Source organism: Myodes glareolus, chromosome X, assembly GCF_982192425.1.
Source record: "Myodes glareolus chromosome X, mMyoGla1.1, whole genome shotgun sequence".
NCBI lineage: Eukaryota > Metazoa > Chordata > Mammalia > Rodentia > Cricetidae > Myodes > Myodes glareolus.
This window is the reverse complement of record NC_142053.1, coordinates 146,433,610-146,441,754: the sequence shown is the minus strand read 5'-3', so window position 1 is coordinate 146,441,754 and position 8,145 is coordinate 146,433,610. Positions and strand designations below refer to the sequence as shown.

At 38.2% G+C, this 8,145-nt stretch overlaps 1 long non-coding RNA gene across 2 annotated transcripts; it reads left to right on the top strand.

The window, feature by feature from the left end:
- The first annotated feature begins 2,326 nt into the window (after positions 1–2,326).
- Positions 2,327–6,828, top strand: LOC148117524 (uncharacterized). 2 transcript variants are annotated; one of them, XR_015736983.1, is made up of 4 exons: positions 2,327–2,537; positions 3,473–3,548; positions 4,393–4,509; positions 6,050–6,828. It is a non-coding gene; the product is annotated as an uncharacterized LOC148117524 (long non-coding RNA). The 2 variants fall into 2 exon arrangements; XR_015736982.1 differs by lacking the exon at positions 3,473–3,548 and having other exon boundaries at positions 2,335–2,537; positions 6,050–6,826.
- The last annotated feature ends 1,317 nt before the right edge of the window (positions 6,829–8,145 follow it).

Sequence of the window (8,145 nt, the reverse complement as noted above, 5' to 3'; positions counted from 1 at the left end):
TCAGTAAGTACACATCTAGCTTCTGGATCTGTTATTTTTATTTTTATTTTTTTATTTTAAATGATTATTTTATTTATTTAAAATTTCTACTTCTTCCCAATCTACCTTTTTCCTCTCTCTCCCCACCTATCTCTCCCTCTCTAGCCCTTAGTCCTAAGAGCAGTCAGGGTACTCTGCTTCATGGCAAGACAAAGGTCCTACCCACTCCATCCAGGTATATAAAGTTGAGCATCCAAACAGACCAGGCTCCCACAATGTCAGTCCATGCAATAGAATCAAAACCCAGTGCCATTGTCCTTGGCATCTCAGTCAGTCCCCATTGCCAGCCACATTCAGAGGGTTCAGTTTGATCACATGCTCCATCACCCCCAGTTCAGCTGGCATTGGTAATCTCCCAGTATAACAGTTCCACTGTCCCTCGTTGTAATACTTGTCTCTGTAGTTCCTGTTAGTTTATCCAGATTTTTCATACCCAGCTTTCCCTCGGTTTGTGTTTTCTTCATTACCTCCATTTTGTTTTTCAAATCTTGAACTGTTTCCCTTACCTTTTTCCTTGCTCTTTTTTGATTTTCTAGGTTATCTATGAGAGATTTCCTCATTTCATCTGCTTTTGTTTTTGTTATCTCCATTTCTTTACCGCAGTTTTTCACCTCCTGTTTAAGTTCCTCTATCATTTTCGTATAGTTCCGTTTAAAGTCGATTTCTTCTATATTTTTCTGGAGAAGGTTGTTCAATTCTCCTTGTTGCATGATCCCTGGATTCTGGTGTTGTTATGTTGCCTTTCAGATGGTTGGAGGAATTCTTGCATTGGTGCCTGCCCTATTCTCCTTCAAATGCAGCCAGGAGAGTCTTGGCATCTTGGTCTAAACTTTTGTGACTGACTCTGAGTGGATCTCCTCAGTGCAGGAGAAGGAACTGTTCCTGGGCCCAGAACCTCCCAGACAATAGGGCAGGCAAAGGGAGGTGGTCAGGGATGTGTGAATAAAGAAGTCCCTGCATCAAGAGCTAAAGTGGCCCAATGTTCCTTTCACAGAATAACTTTATGTATTTAACCTGGGTCTAGATCAGGAGACACAATAGAGAAAGCTTGCAGTCAGTAGTGCCATGATCTTGGGCAAGTGTTTTTGTGTGCAGCCACCTGACTCATGGCTTGAGGGTAAAAGGAGAGGTATGACTGTCGTTCTGGCTTCTTTGCCATTCTGTGCACATTTTTATTACTCATGTGGAGGATAGGCGTACTGCCTCCTCTTATTGACCTACTCAGTCAGAAAGCAGGTTTCCCAACAGAGGGGAATTGCCTCTGAGCAGCAAGAATGCATCTCTGAGACAGATACACTGAGCTGTAGAGAATATTTTGCTAATTTTCCTACTATTGTCTTATGACAAAATTGCATTTACACATCCAAACCTATTTCTTTGTCAAAAATCAGGTGTTTGTGGGTGTGTGGAATAATGTCATAGGCTTTGATTTGATTCAGTTGGTAGATTTGTCTGTTTCTATGCCAATACCAAGATGTTTTTATTACTGTAACTCTGTAGTAGAGCTTGAAATCAGTGAATGCGATACATCTGGAAGTTACTTTATTGTAGAGTATTGGTTTGGTTATCCTGTGATTTTTGTTTTCCCATATGAATTTGAGGTCTGTGAAGAATTGTGGTGTGATATTGATGAGGAATGCATTGAATCTGTAGATTGCTTTTGGTAAGATTAATATTTTTAGTATGTTGATCCTACCTATCAAAGCTTTCCATTTCTGATATCTTCTTAAATTTCTTTCTTCAAAGGCTTAAAGTTCTTGTCATCCAGGTCTCCCACTTGTTTGGTTAGTAACCCCCCAATATCATATCACATCCTCTTTCCAAATACATATCCCCTCTACTTCAACCATAGAATATAATTGTTGCTCTTCTTATATTCTTGTGCTCAGGTCCTCCACTAGAGTATAGACACCTTGACAAGGACCAGTCACCTAAGGAAAGTACACTTTCTCAAGTCCAGGACCATTTAGCTGACAAAGTATTTCAGTTGCAGGTGATATTTTTATTAATAATTTAGTAAACTATTAATACTAATATTATTATTGGTTTTTTCCTTTTATTTTTATCAATTTCCTCTTATGACCTTCATAAATTACACTGGCTATTTTATATGGGACCATAAAAAGATTTCTGATTGAGAAAGATGTTTCAACATTTCAAATAATACAATAGGTATTAGTTCTTTAGGATTACAAGACTTAGAATATTTTCACTGCTCAGAATCCACTACCCAAGACAAATAGTCATGGAAACATTAGAATGTTTAGAGTTTCTGTACTAAGCAACCGCTGTCATTTGTCCATTCTGGAAAATAATTTGAAGAGTCTTAAGACTTCTTGGATGTCTGTGTGGTCTAAACAGCTCATGGTCTTCAGGAAGAACTTCAACATCATTGGATGTTCCCCAAACCTGCTCATCTCAATCCATATCGCCCTTGATATACAGTCATCTTTGTCTTTTTAATGCTACCTCTCTTGCTCTGTGTTCTGTATCTTGAGGTAAGTCATTCTGAAGGTCCCTTTGAAAAGGAACAAATCCCAGAATTGAATCATGTGGTGTGAATCATCACATCCTCCTTTCTATGTATCAGTTATATTATTGAGCATGGACCAGGAAATGAATTGGTTAAATTATGACTCAATAACTCAAATGATGGTGCTGCCACACCATGGGGGTATCCCTCTCTTCCTTCTATAAATAGAATCCATCATCGGACTTTATAAACTATATTATTTTTTTTAAAAAAGCATTTCTTCCCAGTATTTTTCATGCATTGTATTTTATCCTATTTTGGTCCCCCCTCAATTCCTCCCAGGACTTCTCCACTTTTCTACCTCTTGGTGCTGTACACTTTTACCATGGGAATACATGTAACAGAAAACTGGCTATCTTGAATTTGAAGTATACAGTTCACTGACTTAAGGTGGTTTGTTTATAGACATTTCTGGAACTTTTTTGTCTTTTTCATTTTGATTTATCCTCACCCACTGTCCAGTCCCTGGTAACCCCCACTGTACTTTCCACATCTGTATATTTCACCCTATGGGGTGTCTCATAAGTGGGAAATGATGCCATAATTGTTTCTCTGTGATTTTTCTCTATCCACATACTGTTATGTTCTCAAAGATCTCATATATTAAACAAAGTCAGAATTTCCCCCTTCAGATTTGTATATGTCTTCAGCCATCAAGGAACATGCACATGGATGACACCTTTGCTTACTGAGAAGAGTGCCATGAATGTTGTTGAATGAACATGTATTCAAGATGATTCTTGAATTCTTTAGGGAATAGGCCCTGAAACTAAAATGATAGATCTTATGGCAATTATCTGTTCTAGCCTATGAGGGATAACTATCTAGTTTTCTACATTGCCTGCTTGCTCCACTGGCAATGCATAAAGATTTTTAACAGTCTCACACCTTCTCTTGCAGTTCTGTGTTTTTCTTCTTATAAAAAAGTATTGTGCATAAAATGTTTTATTCAAGCTGAAATAAAAAGGAAAAAGAGGTGAGTATTTTATATTTTTCACAAATTTCTATCAGTCATCACTTTCCTTTTTATAAGACATAGGGATGACCACTGTTGACCACTGCTGTATATATCATACAATTCATGTATTTGTTGGTAAAGTTTCTATGTGAATAAAATTTATCTACTTTTAGCAGAGCCAAGGAGCACTGTCTTTGACTGTAAACTATCGGGAGACTGGATAATCCATTATATCTCTATAAAGTATTAAATTCAAGTATATTACTTCACTATTTTGCACTTTGCTCCTAACCTACAAAAGTTTGAGATCATTGCTATGTGCCTGTTATTTCACTTTCATGAGGCTTGAAAGATTTTTACTGAAAAATGTTTTTGCATACAATACCTACTGGTAATGGATTCCCTTCCCCCAACTCCTCTCAGATCCTCCCTGACTCTCTGTCTCCCCAAATGCACACCCATTCATTCTCTCTCACACTGGAAAGCAAATGGATATCCCAAGATGATTAAAAAAATAACAGAATAGGTAAAATAGACAAAATACCAGGAGAAAGGGCCAAAGAAGAAAAACAAGAAACAGATGCAGATGGTGCCTGTTCTAAAGAGTAGTTGGTATACCCAGTGAGATTCCTTTGGTGAAAACAAGCTTTTCCTTTCGATTGGAGATAGTGTCTGAGTTAGGCATGGGGGCTTGTAGTACTGAAGGTTTTGTTATTGCGTATATGCTTATAAACATTAATGCAAATCCAGAGAACTGGACTGTGAGGATGGGTCTGTGTTCCAGGGATGGGTGAGGATTTGTTATATGAGTCACACTCTGCATCACTGTACTTTTCTCTTTTTCTTTTTTCTTTTTTTGCAGGTGCTTCACTTTCTCCCATAATTCCCTGTCCAGTTCAACATTTCTTATTACTACTAAGTAACTAAGCCCATCTGAATTCATCTTCAAAATGTATAAATACTACTACAAAAGGCAGAGGTAAGGGCTAAGGAGAAACCTATACTGTGATCTTCAAACTTTTTCTGAAAAATAAACATGCATCCACCCCACAGATATCAGACGTGGAATTAACAAAGTCTTCAACAGTCTGAATCTTGATCCACTCTCCTTCAGCGCTGTGCTATAGACAGTGTATTAACCAAGCTGGCTATCAATTCCAAACCCATCATGTTGGTGTAAGTTTTCAAGTAGGACATCTGTGCCTTCATTCAGTTAGAACACAGTGGGTGTATAAGAGAAAGTATTTCTGGGCAAGAAAATATAGTTTGTAGGTTCCCCAAACGGTTCTTCATATGCAGTCACTGACACAGTCCACATTTCTACTGATAAAAAGACTCCATCTTTTACCTTTCTGCAAAACAACCAAGCTGAGATCCCTGGGGCATAATTTTCCATCTGATCATTTTCACTTACACCCAAGGATTTAAACTGATAAGACATCCTGATAACATGGTTCGCAGGATCAAGTAAAATGTTGTTTTACTTCACAGAAAATAGTTGTTTATTCAAAATTTGTCAACATACTTTGCACATGTTAATGAAGTGACTTTGGTTATTCAAAGATAGAAATTGGAGGAAGTGATAAGGACAAAAATGTCCACAAAGTCTGCCATGATTTCTGTTTTACATACTTTGTGTGTGTGTATAGGTGTGTTATTGATAGAAATAAGTATCCAATACATACTAGGCAATGAATATATCACCTAAATATGTTATCATATTTCATTTTTTTAAATACATCGTCAATGGTAAAGCCATTATGATTTTAATTGTGCTTTTCTCTATTGCTTTCTTTAGCAAAAATCTTATAAATTGTAACAAATATGCAAATAAGAATGTCACTGACTACTGAAGTCAACTGGATAGATAACTGTTCTCCCTGAAGTTACAGTTTTGTGTTCATCTTTCACACTTAAAGATGAATATATCTCTTTACATGTATAAATAAGTCACTTGTATTTCATGGATACAAATGAGTTCAATGGCTCATTTGTGAGAGGTTTGGAGTTCAATTCTCAGCACCAACATAGCAGCTCAAAACCAGTTGTAACTCCAGTGCCAGTTTCTGACACTCTGTTCTGAACTCTTTAGGTATCAGGCACACAAAAGGTACATACATGTATATGCAAGCAAAACACACCAAAACATAAAATAATAATCTATTTTGTTTTGTTATAGATGTATGTGTAGGGGTTGGGCATGTTGGTACCATGCCCTTGGAGGCCAGAAGAGGGCATCAAATCCCCTGGAGGTGGTTGTGAGTAGCTCAGGGAAGGTGCTAGGAAAGAAACTCTGGTCATTTGCAAGAATAGGAAGTACTCTTATCCACTGAAGGGTCACCAGCCTTGTTTCTTTTATTATTATCTACAGAATGTGCAGGAGTAATATATAGAAATAGCTTTTCAATGCAACTTTTAGACAGGAGAAACAAAATGGCTCTTTAGGCCTCTAACAATGATTTGTTCTGTGTCTTCTCTTTTCCCTCATGTTCCTGGTTGATTCCACACTTTCCTGACAGCATCTACAACTCTGCCGAAGTGAAGGAGTGGATCTTCAGACTGACAAGCCTCCTTTGCAGTTTTTTGGTCTGGGGTTTTGGGATAAGCCTAGCTACCAGTAGATACTGGCGCATTTGGGAATTCAACAGCAAGGCTCTACACCTGTTGTACATTGGACTGTGGGAAGCTTATTATTATCAAGAAGTCAACAATTCAGGTTCAATAACCAGGGTGCCAGTGTACAGTGCTATGAACTCCAACTGGACCATTTCAATGGAACTTGAGTATGCAAGGGGCCTGATAATATTGTCTAATTTTATGCAGCCCGTAGTTCTTATTTTTACCTCAGTGGCCATTATGGTCTGCTGGATCAGAGCCCCATACCCTGATTTCATGATCCTGTGCTACAAAACATCTGTCTTATTTCTGATCTTCAACATCATTTGCACAGTTCTGGCTGTGAGTTTGAACCACCTGGTGGACATTTATGGTCAAAGCACCCTTGACTTTCCACTAACATTTCCGGTCAGTAAAAAGGATCTGATAAGGAAGCAGAAAACCCATGTGCTACCACTGGGGATGCTGACAGCTGTGCTTTCAGTCATCAGCATCATTACATTGCTTTATGAGATGTGGTCAATTATAAAGCAAAAGCCACAGTGAAGTCAATAGTTGCCTAAATAGATCACTGTCTGTAGAATTGAGCTAAGGGCTCCTGTATCAGCAACATCTGCCAGGAGACTCCTTCATGATACTTTCTGTATGCACATAAACATGCTCTGGTCATCTACTCATGTCAAATAAAACGTTAACTGCATTACCCATGTTTGTCACCTGCTTACGACTTGCTCTACTCTACAAATGCACTACCATCTCTTAAGGTCTTCATTTCTGGAAATATAGGCCAGGATTGTACATAGAGATACTTAAAGCAAAGGCAGGATACAAACAAGGGCAGAGAAGAGTTCAAGTTGCATTGATACACATGACCAACTCCAGGCTAAAAGGAGGTTCATAAATAAGCTCTCACCAACAAACAGGAAAGCAACTATATCTCCACTGTGGAGTCCTTAGTTTTTATACTGCTTTGGAGGTTGGAGCAAAATCTCTGATCTTTGGCACCACTGACTGTGTTGAGATTGGGGAGATAGAGTCCACAATGTGCAATTGAGCTAAACGAGGGATATCCATGGGCACTGCCCACTACGGGGCACTAGCACACTTCTATTTCCCTTTTGTGAAGAACCCAACCATGGGCATTCATTGTCACATATATAACCTCTCACAGATAGTGTATCTCCCTTTTAAAGAACAATTGAGTTAGACCCACACTTTCTCCATATGGATGGAAGCTGTGCTATAGTAAGAGGATTCTGACAGAAATTGGTAGGAAAATAGAACCACACAAGGTCCTCTTGTTCCACATTCTAAAGAGGTATGCTTCGGCAAATAAATAAATACATAAATACATAAATAAATAACTCATAATATAAACTGAAGATATGGGTGGAAAGTTTAGTTTCCAGGACTTCCACCTCAGTCATTGTTTGTTCTCAGACATCAGTTAGAAGGCAATTCAGTCTCCAGGGGAAGCCACCTCTCCAAATTTACATGAAATAGCTAAATTTAGACTCTGAAATTTTCAGTGTAATTTTTTTCAGAAGTTTTTACTCCATTAAGGCATAGAGCAGAGGTTCTCAGCCTTGCTAATGTGTTGACCCTTTTAATAGAGTTCCTCATGTTGTGGTATCCCTCAAGCATAAAATTATTTCATTGTTACTTCTTAACTCTAATTTTGCTACTGTCGTGAATCATAATGTAAATACCTGATATGCAACCCCTGTGAAAGGGCATTCAACCCCCCAAGTGGCAGAACCCAAAGGTTGAAAACTATTGGAATAGAGGAAGAAGATGTGAAGGAGAGTGTAAAAGTGCCTAAAGGGAAAATGAGATAGAATTCATCCCAGTACTTCATGGAGACCACAGTATCAGAAATAGGGAATGGCAGAGGAGTGACATGCGTTCAAGTTGTTGGAATGCATACCACCATTGCAAGAACTTTATGTGAAATTCCCAAATGAAGCATTGCTAAGATGTTAGACTCAATAAGCTTTAG